Source organism: Bison bison, unplaced genomic scaffold, assembly GCF_000754665.1.
Source record: "Bison bison bison isolate TAMUID 2011002044 unplaced genomic scaffold, Bison_UMD1.0 scf7180017864467, whole genome shotgun sequence".
Classification (NCBI taxonomy): domain Eukaryota; kingdom Metazoa; phylum Chordata; class Mammalia; order Artiodactyla; family Bovidae; genus Bison; species Bison bison.
The window spans coordinates 249,336-272,428 of NW_011495028.1; the positions used below are offsets into that span (position 1 = coordinate 249,336).

General features: G+C 44.1%; 1 protein-coding gene across 1 annotated transcript in view; it reads right to left on the reverse strand.

Annotated features, from left to right (window-relative positions):
• TRIM67 (tripartite motif containing 67) overlaps window positions 1-23,093 on the reverse strand; it is a 59,011-nt gene that overhangs the window by 34,555 nt on the left and 1,363 nt on the right. The gene's annotated exons all lie outside the window — the stretch shown is intronic.

The window sequence follows — 23,093 nt, forward strand, 5'->3', positions numbered from 1 at the left end:
AAGATTGGCAGGAGAAATATCAATAACCTCAGATATGCAGATGACACCACCCTTATGGCAGAAAGTGAAGAGCAACTAAAAAGCCTCTTGATGAAGGTGAAAGATGAGAGTGAAAAAGTTGGCTTAAAGCTCAACATTCAGAAAACGAAGATCATGGCATCTGGTCCCATCACTTCATGGGAAATAGATGGGGAAACAGTGGAAACAGTGTCAGATTTTATTTTGGGGGGCTCCAAAATCACTGCAGATGGTGACTGCAGCCATGAAATTAAAAGACGCTTACTCCTTGGAAGGAAAGTTATGACCAACCTAGACAGCATATTGAAAAGCAGAGACATTACTTTGCCAACAAAGGTCCATCTAGTCAAGGCTATGGTTTTTCTAGTGGTCATGTATGGATATGAGATTTGGACTGTGAAGAAAGCTGAGTGCCGAAGAGTTGATGCTTTTGAACTGTGGTGTTGGAGAAGACTCTTGAGAGTCCCTTGGACTGCAAAGAGATCCAACTAGTCCATTTTGAAGGAGATCAGCCCTGGGATTTCTTTGGAAGGAATGATGCTAAAGCTGAAACTCCAGTACTTTGGCCACCTCATGGGAAGAGTTGACTCATTGGAAAAGACTGTGATGCTGGGAGGGATTGGGGGCAGAGGGGACGACAGAGGATGAGATGGCTGGATGGCATCACTGACTCGATGGGTGTGAGTGTGAGTAAACTCTGGGAGTTGGTGATGGACAAGGAGGACTGGCGTGCTGCAATTCATGGGGTCGCAAAGAGTCGGACACAACTGAGTGACTGAACTGAACTGAACTGAACTGAACTGATGGATGTGAGAGTTAGCCCATAAAGAAGGCTGAGCACAAAAGAATTGGAGCTTTTGAATTGTGGTGCTAGAGAAGACTCGAGAATCCTTTAGACAGCAAGGAGATCAAACCAGTTAATCCTAAAGGAAATCAAGATGCTGCAGCTCCAATACTTTGGCTACCTGATGCAAAGAGCTGACTCATTGAAAAAGATCCTGATGCTGGATAAGACTGAAGGCAAAAGGAGAAGGAGGCAGCAGAGGATGAGATGGTTAGACAGCATCACCAATTCAATGGCCATGAGTTTGTGCAAACTCTGGGAGACAGTGAAGGACAGAGAAGCCTGGCATGCTGCAGTCCATGGGGCCACAAGGAGTTGGGCACAACTTAGAAACTGAACAACAATGAAGTGCATGAGAAATGCAATGTGCTTGAATCATCCAGAAATTATCCCTCCTGACCCCGATTAATGGGGAAAGTGTCTTCCTCAAAACCAGTCCCCGGTGCTAAAAAGATTGGAAATTGCGGTTCTACTTGCAGAAGTCCCCTGACCAGACTCCTGCAAGTAGACCATTCTTGTAGCTCCTGTGTCTTAGGTTTTGAGGAAGACTTTGGAATCAAAATGCCAGGTATGGATTCCAACTCACAACCTCTGTGTCCTTGGGTGAATTGTTTAATCTCTTCCTGCCCCTGTTTTCCTCCACGGTATAAAGGGGGATAGTGGCAGGAGGAAACTTGTGATGCTGTTGTGGGCTTAAGTGAATTGCTGCTTGTCAGTGTTGCAAGCACAGGCTGGCACACATGCAGTGCTGTGTGTAGTCCCTGTCATGACTTTGAACCTGGCTCTCAAAGCTCCCTTGGATTCTGTGAGTGCTTAGGAAAAAGTGTAATTTTCCCAATAAATCTTCAGTTCAACTGAGCCATAGTTGGTTTCTTTTGCTCACAACAAGTAAGTCTAACTGGCTGGGAGGTCAAACAAACACAAAGATATCTATGCTGTAATCAGCGATTCGTGCTGTACTTGGGTAAGTTGAGTCCCTCTGGAGATGGGGATGGTGGGAACTATTTCTCCTTCCCAACCACAGCTCAGCTTCAGAGTCCAACTCCCCAAAATGTTGACAGCTTAGGAGTTCTTGATGAGCTCCTGCCCCAGTCGTGCAGGGGGAGCAGTTCAACTTGTCAACAGGTATCTTCAAGCTGCCGACATTGATTTGTCAGAGACACCGGCCAAACTTCCTTGGCTAGGCCTTAATGCTGGTGAGGTCAACAATAAGAAGAAGCAGGCCTGAGGGAAACTCGCTACATCACTACATGTACCCCTGGGCACACATGGTCACTTCCTATTCTGATAAAAGGGTCAGTTAGTGCCAAGTGACCCTCAAGAGCTCACGTGTGCAGAAACCAGACCCAGATTAATTGGAAATTCTATGTCCCCCTAGGGACATAGGCTTGTCAGTTCATGTAGGAGTTAACAGGCAAGACCAGCAGCCAGACACAGAGAACCTCAGCACACCTGCCAGGCTGCTCCATCTTGCTCCATCATGCATCCCTGTATGCCTGCCTGATATGGTCTCCCACTTGTTTTGCCAGTGCCCACCCTCATCATCCAAAACTCAGCTCAGGGCTTCCCTGGTGGTTCAGTGGTTAAGAATCCCCCTGCCGAGACAGGGGCGTGGGTTCGATCCCTGGTCTGGGAAGATCCCACGTGCCTCAGGGCCACTAAACCATTGTGCCACAACTACTGAGCCCATGCACTGCAAGCACTGAAGTTCGAGTGCGTGATCTCCTTCCCTGGCAAGTGTAGAGTTCTAAGATAGTTGTCTCTAAAACAAACTTTCAGGGCTTCCCTGGTGGTCCAGCGGTTAAGAACCCATCTGCCAATGCAGGGGACACAGGTTCAATCCCTGATCCGAGAAGATCCCATGTGCTTCAGGGCAATTAATCCCATGTGCCACAACTTCTGAGCCTGAGCTCTAGAGCCTGTGAGCTGCAGCTACTGAAGCACTCACTCCCTAGAGCCTGAGCTCCACAATAAAAGAAGCCACTGCAGTGAGGAAGCCTGGCACAGCAATGAAGACCCAGCACAGCCAAGAAATAAATAAAAAATAATAAAAATAAATAAATCTTAAAAAAAAAAAGCTCAGCTCAAATGTCCCTCCCTCATGCTGTCTCCTCTCTCCACCACCCCTTCATGGCTGTTGGAAAGGCTACTTTTCTGGGCTCCTGTACGGGCCCACATCTCATTATACTGTAGCCAGCATGCATTTACCTTTTCTTCTGCTCAACTGTGTAGTCTTAGAGGATGGAAACTCTGTCTGCTTCATCTCTGTATGACTTACCAGTGTATAGTCAATAAGTATTTGCTGAACAGATGAATTGAATAGTTTTTTGTTTTTTTTTTTTTGGACAACATGGCAGAGAAGTTTATAAAATGAACCAAAGATCAGAAGCAAGGACCAGGACTTCCCTGGTGGTCCAGCGGTTAAGAATCTGCCTGTCAATGCAGGGGACATGGGTTCGATCCCTGGTCTGGGAAGATCCCACCTGCTTTGGAACAACTAAGCCCAGCACCACAACTACTGACCCTGTGTGCCACAGCCCAGGAGCCACAGCTACTGAAGCCCTCAAGCCCTGCAGCCCATGCTCTGCAACAAGAGAAGCCACAGCAAGGAGAAGCTTGCACAGCACAGGACGAGTAGCTCCCACTTGCCACAACTAGAGAAAACCCTAGCCCAGCAATGAAGGCCCAGCACAACCAAAAATAAATAAATACAATTTCAAAATAGTAAAAATTCATACGCAACCTTAAATATCCAGGAGTAATGGTTAAATCAATGTGGCATACATATGTATGTTATTATGTATGTGGTCACTATTAAGGTAATTATATTAACACATATGTAAGAATGTTAAGAGTACACATGAATTTTCACATTTTTCTTTGCATCTTGTCTGTATTGCCTAAATATTTAAAAATGAGTATCATCTTATGTAATTGAAAAAACAATAGGGTTATTTTCACTAAAAAATTCATGTTACTAAGGTCTCATTTGAAATTTCTACCCTGAGCAGTTAAGCAATTTTACAACTGCAAACAGTCACGTGCTCTTTCCCTAGATGTCCTCTGATTCAGGACATTTAGACTTCAGAACAGTGTCTTGATGCAACATACCATTGCTTATGATAAACCTGGATGGCTAATATTTTCAATATAATCAATTTGGGTGATCACCACGAGGGCTCAGAGGAAAGCTAAAGGATGACATGGCTCCCCTTGAAAGCCCTTCTCTCCTGCACTCCACTCCCGCCCAGAGTCTACAGGGTCCTCGCTGCCACCCAACACCCACAGCCCCTCTCCCACCTCAAAGCCTTCATTCTCTCTGACCCACCACAAGGATCTGAACTCCCACTTGCCTTAATGTGCCTAGTCTCTGCTAGAAAACCATTCAAATCCATCCTGGCCAAATATTTTTATAGGGTATGAGGAGACAACTTCCCTGATGGCTCAGATCGTAAAGAATTTGCCTGCAATGCAAAGTTTGATCCCTGGGTCAGGAAGATCCCCTGGAGAAGGGGAAGTCTACCCACTCCAGTATTCTCGCCTGGAGAATTCCATGGACAGAGGAGCCTGGTGGGGCTACAGTCCATGGGGTTGCAAAGAGTCGGACACGACTTAGTGGCTAACACTTCCACTTTTTTTCATGAGGAGACAACTGGCTCCCTCTGCCTGGTTAGTAACTTAAAATAGTTTTTCACTGTCCTGATCCTCAGTGCCACCAAATGTGATATAGAGGGTCACTGCAGGTGTACTCAGTTAAGATGAGGTCGTAGGCGAGTAGAGTGGCCCCTTATCCCGTAGGACTGAAGTCTTTAGAAAAGAGAAGATTTTCCCTGGTGGTCCAGTGGTTAACAATATGGCTGCCAATGCAGAAGACACAGGTTCAGGCCCTTCACATGTTCTAGGCCACTAAGCCCATGTGCCACAACTACTGATCCCTCGCTCTATAGCCCATGCTCCCCAACAAGAGAAGCACCGCAGTGAGACGGCCAAGCACTGCAACCAAGAGCAGGCCCCCTCCACAAATAGAGAAAGCCCACGCACAGCAACAAGACCCAGTGCAGTCAAAAATTAATTAACCAATTAATTAAAAAAAGAAAAAGAGGAATCTGGAGACAGACACACACAGCAGGAAGATTGGAGTTACGCAGCCACAAGCCAAGGAGCTGCCTGAAGTCAGGAGAGAGGCCTGAATCAACCCTTCCCAGAGCCTTCAGAGGGATCCTGGTCCTGTGACACCCTGATCTCTGACTTCCAGTCTTCTGAGCTGTGAGACAAGAAATTTTGCTTGTGTTAAGCCACCCGGTTTGTGATAATTTGTTGTGGTAGCCTTAGCAAACTAGTATACTTTCCCCTATTCTAACATGCGTGCTAAGTAGCTTCAGTCATGTCTGACCTTTTGCAACTCTATGACTATTGGTAGCCCGCCAGGCTCCTCTGTCAGTGGGATCCTCCAGGCAAGAATACTGGAGTGGGCTGCCATTTCTTCCTCAAGGGGATATAAAAAATGTTTTTTCATATATATTCATTGAAAGTGAAAGTGTTAATCGCTCAGCTGTGTCTGACTCTGCAACCTCATGGACTGTAGCCCACCAGGCTCCTCTGTCCATGGGATTCTTCAGGCAAGAATACTGGAGTGAGTTGCTATTCCCTTCTCCAGGGGATCTTCCTGACCCAGGGATCAAACTTGGGTCTCCTGAATTGCAGGTGGATTCTTTACCGTCTGAGTCACCAGGGAAGCCCATATAATCGCTGAATGGAATCATACTACACATACTCTTTCTCTAGACCATAACATGGGCTTTAAGTTCTTTAGAGAAGAGGGGACATAGCCAAGTTGCTTGTACCTTCAGGAAAGAAGCAGGGGCTACAATGGACTGAGCGCCCTGCAGTTACCATTGGTACCTTTCTTTACTTCATCTCACTTCATCCTCACACCTTTCAAGTGTGAGGCTGAGGGGCATTAAGAAACTTATCTCAACACACAGCTCTAAACTGAACCCAGAGCTCTTGATTTCAACCCAAATCCTCCCCATTATATCAGTGAGGACCAGAAGGTTGGTCCAGGTAGTACTAGGATAGATCACCTCTCCAGCACATATTCATGTAGGGTGGTGAAAAGGCCCCACCAAGGAGACAACTGCATCATTAGGGTGATGGCTGCTTCTCAGGCCTCCTGCAAGATCTCGGACTCTGAAACAGTTCCCCCTTCTTTCCCACTGTGTTTGGCCTTGACACTCACAATGATCATGATCATGGTGGTGACACTGGCTCTTCTTTTCCTAGCACTTACTGTGCGGTGTGCACTGCTTAAAATGCACGATCTCATTTCCTGAAAAGTGGTAGAGTTTTAGGATAGTTATCGCTAAAACAAAACTTCAGGGCTGCCCTGGTGGTCTAGAGATTAAGAATCTGCCTGCCAACGCAGGGGACTTGTGTTCAATCCCTGGTCTGGGAAGAAACCACATACTTTGGGGCAACTAAGCCCGTGGGCTACAACTACTGAGCCTGAGCTCTAGAGCCTGTGAGCTGCAACTGCTGAAGCCCTCATGCTCTAGAGCGCATGCTCCACAACAAGAAAAGCCACTGCAATGAGAGGCACGTGCACTGCAGCTAGAGAGCCGTCCCCACTCCCTGCAACCAGAGAAAGCCCGCGTGCAGCAGTGAAGACCCAGTGCAGCCAAAAACAAATAAACAAACAAAATTTTAAAAAAATATTAAAAAAACACAACGAACTTTATTTATTCTGTTTCTGCTACTTCTGGAGCACTAAAGAGTTCAGGAATCAGAGTCTAGTAAACAGACTCAGTCTGTTCTCTGGACAAGAGGTAAGAGCTAACATTTGGGAGCTAACATTTGGGAAAAGTCTCAACCACTTTTCTAGTTAGCTTCTGTCATCCCACGAGATCAATGGATTGTTTCCAAAACCACTAGCGAATATAATGGGGGAGGGGTGTGCCATGCTAATGAATGCAAATGCTTCTCTCCATCAGGGGCCAAGAAAAACCCCATAATTCTTCCTGCCCTCATTTCCGCACTGTTCCCTGGACTGCCCCTCCTGCATGAATCACACTGTTCCAAGAGTCACCATGAAGCTAGAAGGGACCCCACTGAAACAGTCATTTACTGTGTTGATATTAGAACACATTTTGGTGTTGAGTCACCATTCACATATTAAATAGATGTTTCTCTGGCCTCCTGGGTGCCAACTTCTCTTCTGGGTACTGGGGGTACCCTTGCTGCCAAGATGTCCCAAATACAGCATTGTTTATGCATGTGATGTATTGTTGTTGTTTAAAGCAGAGACATTACTTTGCCAACAAAGGTCCATCTAGTCAAGGCTGTGTTTTTTCCAGTAGTCATGTATGGATGTGAGAGTTGCATTATAAAGAAAGCTGAGCGCCAAAGAATTGATGCTTTTGAACTGTGGTGTTGGAGAAGACTCTTGAGAGTCCCTTGGACTGCAAGGAAATCCAACCAGGAAATTTCCTAAAGGAAATTAGTTCTGAATATTCATTGGAAGGACTGATGCTGAAGCTGAAACTCGAATACCTTGGCCACTTGATGCAAAGAACTGACTCATTTGAAAAGACGCTGATGCTGGGAAAGACTGAGGGCAGGAGAAGGGGACGACAGAGGATGAGATGGTTGGATGGCATCACCGACTCAATGGACATGAGTTTGAGTAAACTTCAGGAGTTGGTGATGGACAGGGAGGCCTGGTGTGCTGCAGTCCATGGGGTCGAAAGAGTGGGACACGACTGAGCGACTGAACTGAACTGAGTCACTAAGTTGTTTCCGACTCTTTGTGACCCCATGGACTGTAGCCCTCCAGGCTCATTGGAATACTGGAATGTGTTGTCATTTCCTTCTCCAGGGGATCTTCCTGACCCAGCAATCAAACCCGCGTCTTCTGCGTCTCCCGCACTGTGGGTGGATTCTTTACCACTGAGCCACCTGGGAAACCCATGCATGTGATGTACAAAGTTGATTAAATAAAGAGAACTGGTAAGTCTCTGTCACCCACAAAACAGCACTGACAGGTGTAAATAAGAAAAGTCTGGTTAGGTGGGATTTTTACATTTAAAGCTGTTTAGCACATGAGACACCCCACTCCAGTACTCTTGCCTGGAAAATCCCATGGATGGAGGAGCCTGGTGGGCTACAGTCCATGGGGTTGCTAAGAGTCGGACACAACTGAACGACTTCCCTTTCACTTTTCACTTTTATGCATTGGAGAAGGAAATGGCAACCCACTCCAGTGTTCTTGCCTGGAGAATCCCAGGGACGGGGGAGCCTGGTGGGCTGCCGTCTATGGGGTCACACAGAGTTGGACATGACTGAAGCAACTTAGCAGCAGCAGCAGCAGCACATGAGAATGAGTGTCATGGAGACTCTGAGAAAACCCAGTTGGTAGAAAAGTAGACCAGGGCACAGCAAGATTCTGCTTGCCTGAAGAAAGGCCAGAGACTAAAGAGATCATGTTCCAGTGGTAGCATATCAGCCTGGGACAGGATGGTGGGTGCACAAACCCCTGGGTCAGAATTCTGACTTTGTCTTTGTACAAAGGCCATTGCACAGCAAAGTCAAGTGATTTTTTTTTTTTAATCACCTATGGCCCAAACTACCTCTTTATTGGGATCAGGCCAGCCCCAGTCACTGGCAACCATAACAGAATGGTTTTGGGGACAATCATGTCTGATGAGGACTTATCTTAGAGTTTTCTATTCATGGTTGGGCTTCTGTGGTGGCTCAGACAGTAAAGAATCTGCCTACAAGCAGAAGACCCAGGTTTGATCCCTAGGTTGGGAAGATCCCCTGGAGCAGGGAATGGCAACCCACTCCAGTATTTTTGCCTGGAAAATCCCACAGACAAAGGAGCCTGGCTGGCTACAGTCCATAGGGTCACAAAGAGTTGGACACGACTGAGAGACTTTCATTATCCATGGTCAAATTATTTTTTAAAAAAAAGAGAGCACTTTCTTTTCATTTGGATATCTCCTTCCTTTCAGCTCTCCAAATCCTCCCAACACTTTGAAACCCAACTCAGCTCCAATCCCCTCTGTGCAGCCTCCCTGCCATCTGCTGTTGACCTGACTCTGCTCTGCACCCATTCACACTTAGGGTTTAGTGCCAATTATCTGCACTCTGGGCTTCCCAGGTGGCACTAGTGGTAAAGAACCCGCCTGCCAGTGCAGGAGACACAAGAAACTCAGGTTTGATCCCTGGGTTGGGAAGATCCCCTGTAGTAGGAAATGGAAACCTGCTCTCGTACTCTTGCCTGGAGAATCCCAGGGGCAGAGGAGCCTGGTGGGCCACAGTCCACGGGGTCGCAAAGAGTCTGACATGACTAAGTGACTGAGCACAATGACACATCTGTGCTCTGGTGCTGTTCTTTATTTCTTGTGCACAAGTGGAGAGACGGGCCCTTCTGTCCATCTAAAAGACTAATGACCAGTGCAAAATCGACTCCTTTATCAACCTTTTCCCAAGTTCCTTTCGCTGCCGCCTTGCTCCTGCAAGTCTTTTGTCTCATAGTTTCCTCACTTCTTTTTTTGCCCCCTCTCTCCTTTTAACTCAGCAAAGCTAATTGAGATGTTCAAAAGGGTTTTGCTGCCAAGTTTTACTAGCAAACTGGATAAATATAACAACCCAGGGAAAATAATGAAAATTTACAAGAACCTTCAAAAGGATTGTAGCCAGGCTATTTCTACTCTTCACTGAAATTTAAATGAAGCCAACAGCTAATCTTTCTTAGGCTCCCAAAGTAGCTGTCCCCTTAAATGCTACTTCTGGAATCCATGTATCCCATCATTCTCTCACCACTGTCTCGAGATCCAGAATGTTTTCTGAGTCTCAGATGCTGTGTGGATAATTTAAGTTCCCTCACTTTTATCAGAAGCAGTGTCATAGGTCTCTGTGCCCCTTGTATGTGAATATATGTTCATCCCTGGTTTTTGAAAGTAGAAACTTGACTTTCAATATCTTTGTTAACACCTCACACAATGTTGTATATTCAAGTCTCTCCTTTCGATCCCTGGGTAGGGAAGATCCCCTGGAGGAGGGCATGGTGACCCACTCCAGTATTCTTGCCTGGAGAATTCCAGGGACTGAGGAGCCTGGAGGGCTATAGTCCATGGGGATGCAAAGAATCGGACATGACTAACACTTTCACTATTTCTTTCCCTGCTGAAAAAACTCCTGCTCATCATTCATGACTGCAGCTCAAACACCATTTTCTCTTCAATCTCCTACTTGCTACCCTTCCCCTTCCCAATCTCCAGGCAAAATTAACTGCCTTTCCCCCATCTCTTCTCTCATCAGTTTATTCACTTGACAAATATGGCACTTATTCTACTTTTTAATATCAGTTGTACAAATATTACAGGGGAGTAAAATTATCCTCTGCTCCAGTTGACTGTGAGCTCCCTGTAGCCTGTTTCAAGTGTATCCACAACCCTCAGCGCAGCCTGTGGGTTACGTAGGTGCCCAGTGAATGCCTATCCAATGGAATGTTTCAGTTGCAAAATGCGAAGCCGTGAGATGGTGTTTGTCCTTCCCATGCTGGAGGAGACACAAATGCACCCAGGAATGAGTCACCCTAACTACTCATACGTCCTGTGGACCGCACCACAGGCATTCCGCCACCATCACCACCACCATCACTATCACAGCACCCAGAAAACCCTGAAGCCTGTGTACCCCAAATGAAACAAGATGTTCTGAGAACCAGAGGAGCTTGGAGAAGTTACCCATAATGCACACAAGCAGAAATCACTTGAGGAACTACCTGAATTTTGATTTAATCTTCCTGTTGGAAGGTAATTTTGCTCTCTTGTGTCTCTCCAAGTGTTGTCAGTGAGGCAGTGGTTGCTCTTTGTCCTGGGCAGTCCTTCCAAGGATGTTTGCATAGACAACAACCTCGGAAGCTAGACTTACTGTCTCCCTCTGGAGCAAAGAGCCCTGTGCTTAATTAATGCCTTTTACCAAAGATTCAGCTTCCCTAAGCTCATGTTTCTCTTCTATAAGGCAATTGACTGTGTGTGCCGATGTCATCTGGCTATCTTCACATCACCTTGGGGGAACTGGGCTCACGGAAATGGCACAAACATGCAAATACTATGACTGTGAGTATACCATGCTATACTACTGCTGTGAGTAATAAACTGTCTTCAGTTCTCACCCAGGAGTGTCGCGTCTCCTGTGCACATCTATGAACTGTGGCAAATGCATGTGTAAGCTTGTACACAGGCTAAAATCTCAAATCTCTCATGGTTCCTGACAGCCTCTCAGCGAGGCCTTCTGGCCCTAATGGGCCCTGACTTCCCCTCTGAGCATCTTCCCCTCCAAACAAGCTACAGAAGTGGAACCCTGCTGAGCTATGTGGAAGACAAATATTCATCAGGAAGAAGCTGCAAATACTTGTACAGGAAGCCAACTTGAGAGGTGATACTCACACCCTCTAAACAAGCTGAGATATGTGGTGATATTCACAGGAAAGTTGTAAAACAGGACAAATGATCCTGCAGTCAAGACCAGGCATAGTCATTCTGGAGTTTCTTTATTGTAAGGGACTAAAAGGGAGAAGGGGAAGGCAATGGCAACCCACTCCAGTACTCTTGCCTGGAAAATCCCATGGACGGAGGAGCCTAGTAGGCTGCAGTCCATGGGGTCGCTAGGAGTCAGACACGACTGAGAGACTTCACTTTCACTTTTCACTTTCATGCGCTGGAGAAGGAAATGGCAACCCACTCCAGTATTCTTGCCTGGAGAATCCCAGGGACGGGGGAGCCTGGTGGGCTTCCATCTATGGGGTCGCACAGAGTCGGACACAACTGAAGCAACTTAGCAGCAAAAGGGAGAAGGGAGCAGTCATGCATCCCAGTGACTGGGAGGGTCCCTATTTCTTGTTCTGAACATTTTCAAACAATATTTTGCTTTTGTAACAGTGACTGGGCACCGTTCAAAAGTAGAGGACTTTCTTAACAAGATTTTCCAGAAGTTTCTGTTTCTTTTTTGCTTTATTCAAGCAAGCCACTTGCTTGATTATTCATTAATCTATTTAGTTCAAAGGGGATTTAAGACAGTTTCAAGGGTTTATAGAATTCAAGATGGCCTTACTTAAAGAAAAACAAAGGATGCAGCATAAAATGAAGCTGGAAATGAGGTTCCAAATTTATAACATAAATTTCACACCAAATTGTATCCATTGTGTACACACCAAATATTTGGCTGTAAGCATTTTGGCAACCAAGGAGAAAAGTGAAATCTGACTATTTGCATAATCTAAAGGATCTATTAGATTTTAAAAGAGAGACATCTGCACCTCAGAGCTGGCTTGAAGGAGAGATATGACAGTCACCACAGGAAAATACAAAGCCCTACCAGGACCCTTGTTATCTCCCTCCAAATAAAAACCTTAAGCCAGTGGGAACAAAGAGCAAAACCTGTCCCTTTCCCCTACCACCCCAAGCAAAATGAAGACCCCACAGGGCTGGAGACAGGGAAAAGAAAAATACCAATCCTCCTGGAGAAGATGCAGGAGACAGCCATGGGTCCAGATCATTCAAGGCTTCCTACTGCTGGGGAAAGGCAGGACAACTGAGAAGATGCAGAGGAAAGATAAAAAGGGACTAGTCTGTTGACTTGACACAGCCTAGGAAAGAATCAGTGAACTTAAAGACAGATCAATAGAAACTAAGAAACTGTAACACAGAGACAAAAAGAATGATTAAAGGGAAAAGAACAGAGCATTCAAGAACTGTGGAACAATATCAAACAGTGTAACATACATGTAATTGGAATACCAGCAGTAAAAGAGAGAGACAGAGAGCAGAGCAAAAGAATAATCTGAAGATAATAGATGAAAATTTTCCAAAAATAATAAGACATCAAACCATGAATCAAAGAAGCTCAGAGGATACTAAGCAGCATTCAGTTCAGTTGCTCAGTCGTGTCCAACTCTTTGCAACCCCATGGACTGCAGCACGCCAGGTTTCCCTGTCCTTCACCATCTCCCAGAGCTTGCTCAAACTCATGTCCATTGAGTCGACGATGCCATCCAACCATCTCATTCTCTGCCATCCCCTTCTCTTCCTGCCTTCAATCTTTCCCAGCAACAGGGTCTTTTCCAATGAGCTAAGTGGCATGTGAATGTATAAACTTCTCTTCATTTCTGGACTTTCCTGGTGGTCCAGTGGTTAAGAATCCACCTGCCAATGCAGGGGACATGGGTTCGATCCCTGGTCAGGGAAGAGTCCACATGCTGTGGGGCAACTAAGCCCATGCACCACAACTGCTAAGCCCATTGCACCGCAACTACTGAAGCCCATGTGCCTAGAGCCCGTGCTCCTAGAGCCTGTGCTCCACAAGGAGAGAAGCCACCACAACGAGAAGCCTGCACGCCACCACTAGAGAGTAACCCCCACTCACCACAGCTAGAGAAAGCCCATGCACAGCAATGAATATCAAGTACAAACAACAACAGAAAATAACTTCTCCCCATTTCTGCTGCCTTCCTCCTAGTTCAAGTCCATATTTATAGTCCAAGTGACTCCCATGGCCTCTAAGTGGTCTTCCTTCCTCTACTTTTATCCCCTTACCACACATTTTCCAACTGCAGTAAAAAGAATCTTTAAAAAAATAAACATCACTCCTCAGCTTAAAGTCCCCCAGTCATCTCCCTTTGCATTTAACATAAAATCGCATGTGTTCCCTGCACCCTCTGGATCCTGTCTGTGTCTGCTCCAGCCACTTATCCACTTTCTTCATGTACTCTAAAGGTTCTTGGGTCTTGCTTTCCCTGTGAAGTGAACTGTCTTCAGAACTGTGCTGGGCTGGTTACTTCTCAGCCAATCTTCAAATCTTGCTTTTTCCAACTTTCCCCATGAACAGGTCTGCCTAACTGCTTTTTATCACATTTTTTACTTCCATTGTAGTACTTATTATTATCAAAAATTATCCAGTGTATTTACTTGTTTATGCACATGTTGATTTTCTCTCTCCTGTGACTAGATCTCTGCTCTTGGGAGGAAAAAACATGCCCTTCCATAGCCTTGGTGCTTACAGTGGTCCCTGGCATGATACTGGCATTGAAGATATCAGTGTTGATTGAATAAGCAATTAGGTCATTTGAAGAATAAATAGGCATTAGTGGCTTAGGTTCAGAGGAAGGAATTACAGGTCAAGAGGTATCATCAACTTTTAAGTTATCCTCAGTGAGTGCTAGAGATGAATTTTAGTCATGTGGGTACACAGCTCAGCTAAGAGGTAGCCAGACATTTGATAACACATGATTATGGCAGAAAGTGAAGAGGAACTAAAGAGCCTCTTGATGAAAGTGAAAGAGGAGAGTGAAAAATTGACTTAAAGCTCAACATTCAGAAAATGAAGATCATGGCATCTAGTCCCATCACTTCATGGGAAATAGATGGGGAAACAGTGGAAACAGTGTCAGACTTTATTTTTTGGGGCTCCAAAATCACTGCAGATGGTGACTGCAGCCATGAAATTAAAAGACGCTTACTCCTTAGAAGGAAAGTTATGACCAACCTGGATAGCATATTAAAAAGCAGAGACATTACTTTGCCAACAAAGGTCTGGCTAGTCAAGGCTATGGTTTTTCCAGTAGTCATGTATGGATGTGAGAGTTGGACTGTGAAGAAAGCTAAGCACCGAAGAATTGATGTTTTTGAACTGTGGTGTTGGAGAAGACTCTTGAGAGTCCCTTGGACTGCAAGGAGATCCAACCAGTCCATTCTGAAGGAGATCAGCCCTGGGATTTCTTTGGAAGGAATGATGCTAAAGCTGAAACTCCAGTACTTTGGCCACCTCATGGGAAGAGTTGACTCATTGGAAAAGACTCTGATGCTGGGAGGGATTTGGGGGAGGAGGAGAAGGGTATGATAGAGGATGAGATGACTGGATGGCATCACCGACTCGATGGACGTGAGTCTGAGTGAACTCTGGGAGTTGGTGATGGACTGGGAGGCCTGGCGTGCTGCGATTCATGGGGTCGCAAAGAGTCGGACACGACTGAGCTACTGAACTGAACTGATTTATGGAGTGATGTTAGCCACAATTCTCTGCCTCAAAAAGGACTGTCATTTCTGATTATTCATATTTTATTGGTTTTCTGGTTTTATAGATATCACCCAGAATATATAGATAAATTATAAGGAAGAATTTGGAGACTGGACAAGTACAAATACTTGCCTAAATTTCCTAACACAACCTTGACCTATTTTTTAAAACGATGCACTGTCTGGACAGGTTTTTCAGATGCCATGTGACTAAGGCCCAAATCCTCCTGCTGGATGAGTGCTGGAGGGGTCGATTCCAGTTTCTTACACCTGTCATTTAGACTCCCGCACCTCACTGGTTCCTGTCTCTTGTGGATCCTCCCCTATTCTCTATTTTCTGCAAACCTCTTCTTCCTTCCGTAGCCACATGAGAAATGAGGAGACAGAGCTATTTGATCTTCTAGATTTCCTCCAGCCCTCAAATTCTTTTATCCTATTTGTTCTAAAGAGGACGCACTGTCTCCTTCTCACCCTTTCATCTCCCTTTTCTGTAGCCCATTGCAGTCAAATGAGGGAGGGATTGTGCCCCACATGCTGCTCCACTTTCTAGACCAGGTGTCCACCAACCCTTTATTTTTTTCCCATTCCTAATGACTCTTTGGGGGTGCCGTATGCCACCTGTTTTCGTTCAGATACACAGAGTATTCTGTTACATTTTTGTAGTCAATAGAAAGGTACAAAGGAGGAAACTTGATCATCATTTTACAAATTGCTGTGCAACTGTGACAATCCCCACAACCTCACTGTTCCTCATCTGCAAAGGAGGAGGCTGGAGTTATGATCTCTGCTAGGAAACAGCCTACCCTAGAAAATGGAAATTCTAAGCAGAGAGGCATGAATTCATGACAGCCCCACAGTATGTGCCTGGATTTTCTCCTGCTCCTTTGGGTTTCATGATTCTGAGAGTTCCAACCACCTTCATTCTCTGGGCAGACCCTTCAAAACTGCCTAAGAGTGGATAAAGCACCCTCTTTGCTTCTTTCTAGAAGGACTAAGACACAAACCCAAAGGAAACCCAGATACACAAACAGCAGTGAACATGTTTCTGTTCAGACCAGGGAAGCAGTGAAGAGCATCTGTCTGAAGTTCCCTTTGCAGGAGACACCTATGCTCTGGCCCAGGAGGGCTCAGACAGCACCACCGCCCCTCTGAGCTTCCTGCCTATCTCTGGGTCAGGGGTTTTTTGAGCACCATACTGCCTCCCTCCTAGCCCCCAGAATCTGGTGAGCTTGAAGATTCCCAGAGTAATTAAGACTCTGGTTCAAACCTCTCAGCTCCCCCTAGAGTCCCCTTCACACTGCTTCTCAGATGATGTGCCAGAGTGTTGGGCCCAGTGCCCTTGAGCCCCCAAAGTATTCCCATCAGGGCTTCTCAAACGTTAACATCTGTCTGGACCAACTAGGGATGTTGCTGAATTCAAATCACGAGTCAGTGGCTGTGGCGGGTCTCAAGATTCCACGTCTTCAAAAAGCTCCCAGTGCTGCTGCTGCTCTGCAGACCACTCTTTGAGTCACGAGATACTAGTCTAGAAGTTGGCACATTTTCCCCCCCATAAAGAGCCAGACAGTATATATTTTTGGCTTTGCAGGCTATAGATCTCTGGTCACAACTACCTAAATCTACCAAAAACAACCATCACCCAAAGAAGCCATGGGCAGAATGTGGGCAAATGAGGATGGCTGTGTCCCAGGAAAACTTTATTTACAGAAACAGGCAGTATGCCAGCATGTCAGCCCCTCTAATCCATCTCAGAGATTAGGAGATCTCTCCTTTCTAAAACAATCTATCTCACTGGCATCTACAAGCAAGGTCCCATCTCCACCAGTGTAGACCCAGATACAGGACATCCCACTGCAGGCTAAAAATAGAACACCTTAGCCATGGAGTGACCACCAGTACTATACTAAGAAACACATTCTTCTGCAGTAATCTGGGGTTTTCCTTTCACAGTCTCTAAGGTCCTTCTCAATTCTCCTGAACCCCAGTCCTTCATAAATAGTCTTCAAAGAGAAGAGAAAGCAATTCAAGTTTATGGATTCTTGCTTTCTCTCAAACACACTTTTTGTTTTTCAGATGTATGGAATGATGAGGAAAGAAGGTACTTCAAAGCTTGTAACACAGGGGTTCTTTCTAATAGTTGTTCCTGAATTACTGACCTGCCTGGAATTAAATCCAAGCATGAGGCAGGCTACAGCCCTAGTGGCTTTAAAGACAGTGGTGATGTTAATACAGAGGGTGGTTTCAGAAGACGGTGCAGCCTCTGCTTATCAGAGTTAGCTCGTGTTCCCAGGTGTCTAAGCAGTTTTGCCACTGGTTCTTAGCCAGTCTGGGACCGATGGAACAGAAGCCAGCCTATGCAATTCATTTCCCAGAGCTCCAGAGTTGGTGAAAGATTCAACATTTCAAACAATCCATGTTTCCACTCAGATTGTGTATATTTCCATGCTACATGTTCTGACAGCTCTGAGAGATTTCTGTTAAGTAACTCTCAGCTTGCAGTAATTAGCCAGAAAGCTGGAAACTTCAGACCTCCCAGAAGATTTTTGCCAAACACTTCTCTTTACCTAAATCTCTTTTCCCCTTTCAATCCTACTCAAAAATGCCTTAGATGGGCCCTGAAACGTTGGTCTTTTCATGGGCCTTAATTCAAGAGGGGATAGGTGGTGCTATTGGTAAAGAACCCGCCTGCTGATGCAGGAGACCTAAGAGGCTTGGTTTCGATCCCTAGGTTGGGAAGATCCCCTGGAGGAAGGCATGGCAATCCACTCCAGTATTCTTGCCTGGAAAACTCCATGGACAGAGGAGCCTGGTGGGCTATGGTCCATAGGGTTACAAAGAGTTGGACACTACTGAAGTGACTTAGCATACACGCACATATTTAAGCAATAGTTATACATATTAAACCAGTTTTTGAGGCCAGACAGATCACAGGCAGGTAGTTATAAAAATCTAGATACTGTGATCCTCTTTAAACATAGTTCTAATAATAATGTAATGAAAATAGCAAGCAATGGTTACTAGAAACAAGACAATCCATCTATTTGTTTTCCTCCATGGTCCTTGTCAACTTGGACTCTGTGGGAGAGGGAGAGGGTGGGATGATTTGGGAGAATGGCATTGAAACATATAAAATATCATATATGAAATGAGTCTCCAGTCCAGGTTCGATGCACGATACTGGATGCTTGGGGCTGGTGCACTGGGATGACCCAGAGGGATGGTACAGGGAGGGAGGAGGGAGGAGGGTTCAGGATGGGGAACACATGTATACCTGTGGCGGATGCATGTTGATATATGGCAAAACCAATACAATATTGTAAACTTAAAAAATTAAATTAAATTAAATTTAAAAAAATAAAATTTTTAATATAGTTTTGCTATAGGGAGAATAGATAGGTATGAACTTTATGGAAAGCAATTTGGCAACATTAATCAGATGTCTGAAAGCCAGATCTCCTTTGATATAGCAACTCCATATTTAGAAATTTAACTTAAGGTGATTATTAAGGATATAGGCATAAATTTAACTTGAAAAATGTTCCTATTGGCAAAAGACTGAAAACACCTAGATAAAGTCCAGCATCAAGATGTGGATAAATCCTTACAATGGAATAACATGCAGCCATCCAAAATGATGTACATTAACTGACAGGAAAGATATTCATATTGTATTGTTAAAGAAAAAAAAAGACAATTATAAAATAAATATATAATAGAATTCTAGAAGGAAAAAACTCCAAAATGTTAGAATTTGTTTTTCTCAGCAAATTGAAATTTGAAGATGATATTTAATTTCTACATCTCTACACCTGTAATTCTAATGCTTAACAAAGAGCATTTATTCCCTGTGTTATAATGTACCACAAATATTCTAATAAATATATTTATGATCATATACAATTATGATTACATGTTCTGCTTTTGTCATTTATGTGTTATCTTTTAATGGAGAAAGTCTTTCCTCTGAGACTTTAAAGATTAAATCCCATTCTTCATCTCTTCTGTAAAAATAAGGTAGGACCAGGCTGCTGAGAAGCCTGACAGATCCTTGGGACATGGCAGTAACCTGAAGTCCCGTCTTTCCTGTGATTTTTAGACCTTACTGTCTCCTTTGCTCTTGTGAAATGCTGACTCATTGGGAACAGTATTCCTGGAGTACAATGAGATTTTGTTTTGATTCTCTTCTATTGTTCATGGTTCTCAAAAGATTTCTGAAGAAGGGCTTATCCAGCAGTCCCTACCTCAGTTCAAGAATCAACTTCTAACCATTTTAATTCAGAGTCCTGCACTCAGAGGAATTTCAGTGGTTGCTGACGTTCTGCGACATCACATACTAGGAAGAGGTCCATCCCACAGTGACCCTCTCCTTCTAGTTTCAGGAAAGTTAGAATTCCACCCAATAGCAAAAAGACAGAAGCTCTCATGGAAAGCCTCCCTTCTTTGTCCTATCTTTTGGACTGTATTGCTTCTTCACATCAAATTCTTTGAAATGATTAAGGCTCTTCCAGGAGAATCATTCAAAAATGTGTTTGGCCAAGACCTGAAGTGTTTTCACTGTTTTTGAGAGGTGATAATCAACCTTGTTTCAAAATAGATTTCAGTGTCACTTACATGTCTCTTTGCCTAAGAATCACTAATTAGATGGCAAGCTCCAGTCGCACTAGAGAGGAATTAAAGCTTTGATTAAGGCTTCTCCAGTCATGGGGATATGAGAGAAATATTTCTGCCCTGATTCTAGTTCTGGTAGTATATCAAGATTGTCATGGCACCTGGGATTTTCAGACTATGACAGTGATGATGATGACAACAAAATCCAGAGACTTTAGTAAGTTTTACAAAAGAACTCAAACAGCCACGGTGGGAGTGTGAAATTGAGTTTATCTTTCAAAAGTAGTCATCTAGGGACTTCCCTGGCAGTCCAGTGGTTAAGACTTTACCTTCCAGAGCATGGGGTTCTATCCCTGGTCAGGGATCCCACATGCTTCAGGGCCAAAAAACCAAAACATAAACAGAAGCAATATCATAACAAATAATAACTTTAAAAATGCTCCATATAAGAAAATAATCTTAAAAACAAACAAACAAAAGTAGCCACCTTCACAGCTCAAAATGGTGGTCTAGATGCCTGCTCACAAAGCAAGATCAAACTTTCTATCAAGGCTCCCTCTGTTATCTTTTCTTTAGATTTCCAACCCCTAGTTGAGATGATAAGGAGCGCTTAATGATTTCCTGTTCTGTAGAAAAACAGCAGCTGGTGAAAGAGAATAGCAGAACTTCTTCTCATTCTTGAAAAGAAGTTTTCACAAAAGTATCTCATAGAATTCCTTCTTTACTTAGGAGTATGTCTTAGTTCCCTGAAGACATGATATTAAATTGAGACACTTAGGTTCTGCATAGCTATGTTTTCTTCAGATAACTGTCCCACTCTATTGAGCAAATATTATGTATTCTTTTCATATTTCCTCAGACAGAAATGTTGTAAAACTGCTGTTGACACCAAATCAAGATGACCAGTGTTTTCCCTGCATGATCTTGGTTATTGAAACCATTGATCATTATCCAACTCACTTTTCCAGGTAAGAGACTTAATCTTTTAAAATTGCAGATTCACCTCAACTCATTTTGGTTTCTACTCTACACTAAGCCTAAAAATTTGGGTGGCAATGTCTGAAATTAGTTCTAGCTATCTAAGCTGTGAAAATTTACCAGTTTGTAAATCTGAATGTGAACCTTGTCTTGATAATTGATCACAACTTCTTTGCAGAAGATTTCTTTATTTGTAAAATAATGTCTCTTCACTTGAAAGATAAAATAAACAAGGCAGCTACAGAAAGTGATATGCAACAAAATGTCATATGAACGACAGCTCACTGGAGCGGATATTCTCATTTAGCTTAAAGCTATTTTAGGACTCAACATGCTACCAGTTCATGTTTTCTCTAGATTACCAAGTGACTGCGGTCAAATAAGAACTCTTTGCTGTTGCCCTATAGCTTTCTGCAAGTTTAGTGCTTTTAAGGATTAAGACTATAATTCGCTCAGCCGTGTCTGACTCTTTGCAACCCTATGGATTGTAGCCTGCCAGACTCCTCCATGGAATTCTCCAGACAAGAATACTGGAGTGGGTAGCCTTTCCCTTCTCCAGGGGATCTTCACAAGCCAGGGTTCAAACCTGGATCTCCTGCATTGCAACCAGATTCTTTACCATGTGAGCCACCAGGGAAGGCAATAATAATAATAATAATAAATATATATTGGTTACTGTGAGTCAGATACTGTGCTAGAGGGTAAACATACACTATTATACTTACCCTAACAACAACTATCTGAGTTAGACATTATTCAGTGGGTTTAAAACTGTGCCTAAATGTTTATAGAAAGTGAATTACAAACCCTGAGAGTTGGATCTAGGTCTGTGTAACTTACAACATGGTTTCTCTCAAAGACATGAGAAATAGAATATTTCAGCATACAAAGATGTCACGGTCACCAGCAACTGCAGCCACCATAGATGGTGAGCTGGTCAACTCCGAGGGAACTCAGGAAGGAAAGAATACCAGCCATCTAGTAGCCATCACTGCCGCCACTCCCTATGGTGAGCCCTGAGGAAACTAAGGATGTGAAGAAAACACAGGATATTGGCCCCAATAGCTGAGGTGCATATCAAAGAAATGATTTCAGTGAGCCCAGACTCTTGAATCTTCCCATATACAGAAAAGCCCTAAATTCCTCAACTTGGGTTATCTGTCCTTTAATTAATGATAATCTTCTGATGTTCAGACTTGCCCTTATTTGCAAAATTTCTGTATAACCTTGTTCCTCCCGTCACCTCCTCGGAGCAGTTCTCTCAAGATTTCTTGAGCTGCTGCCTCCCGGGCATGAAGTTCTAAAAATTTCCACTAAATAAAACAAAACTCTCAACTTTTAGGTTGTGAATATTTTCAAGTCCGCAGACAGTGTTGATATTTTGGGGGTTATTGTTTTGATGGAGGTTGTCTGTGCACTATAGGCTATTTCACAGCTTCTTGGCCTCTAACCCAGATGCCAGGGGCAACTTCCTAAGTGTGACAACCAAAACTGTCTCCAGACATTAGCAGCATCCTATAAGGAGAGTGAAATTGTTCCCAAATGAGAATCACTGCTCTAGAATTAGAGATTTGACTCCAGATTTCTCTTTTCTGGCCTATGATGCAGATTTCTCTCTCCAAGGTGGATTTCTGAAGTGTTCGTAATTTTTTTTTTCTTTGAAAATGTTGAGTTACAGAAATAACTGGCACACTGTAGCAGAAATTGTATAGCAACTGCATGTAATAAATCTATAGTATAAATGATTGGCCCCTTCTTCTCTCCCCCCTGTGCTCTCCTTTTTGTCCATTTCCAGTTGGATGATATGAAGAGAGAAGCATGGCAAGTTGCCTTATTTTCCTGTGTCTTTCCTCCTCAATCAGAATACATACTTCCTGTTGGGCACTTTGGAGACCTCCTGCTTCTCTGTGGGGCAAGAGTTTACTGGAAAGAGGACGTTGAATGATAAACATACAAATTTGCAGTTGGACTCTTTGAATAAGGAACCTGGATCACTGACCTTAGCAGTGAGTCCAGTTGCTCAGCCTGGCCTTTGATTAGGAAATTAAGGTGAATGTTTGTTAGAAAAACTGACCTCACTCATGCCTTGGGGTCTGATCAAGGGCCTCACCTGATTTTGCAGGCTTTTCTCCTTCTGTGTCAGATATGAAGATACACTGGCAGCCACAAGTGTATGCAAGTTACCTATTAGAGGCTGTTCCTTCCCACTAGGGAGGTGGCATCCCCAGGCAAGTCCCTGGGAAGATGGCTTAAAGCAGCCTGAAGATGAGTGTGGCTTTCTGTCTTCCTAAGAGCTTACTCTGCAACCCTGCCACACTTCCATCACCCAGAGTCCCAGTAAGAGAAAGTCTCTCTATAAATCCAGGTGCCATAAATCCAGAGGGGTCATCAATGTAACTTATTAGTCAACTTTGGGAGTGAAAGAGTCCTGCGACCTGCTTCTGCATTCTGGATGACTTTTGGGTAGAATCAAAACAGCCTCAAGGGGTAGGGGACCTAGTATGTCAACTTTCCATTCCCTTCCCATTTCCAACACCAACTCAGAGTACTTGTTCATTTAACCAACG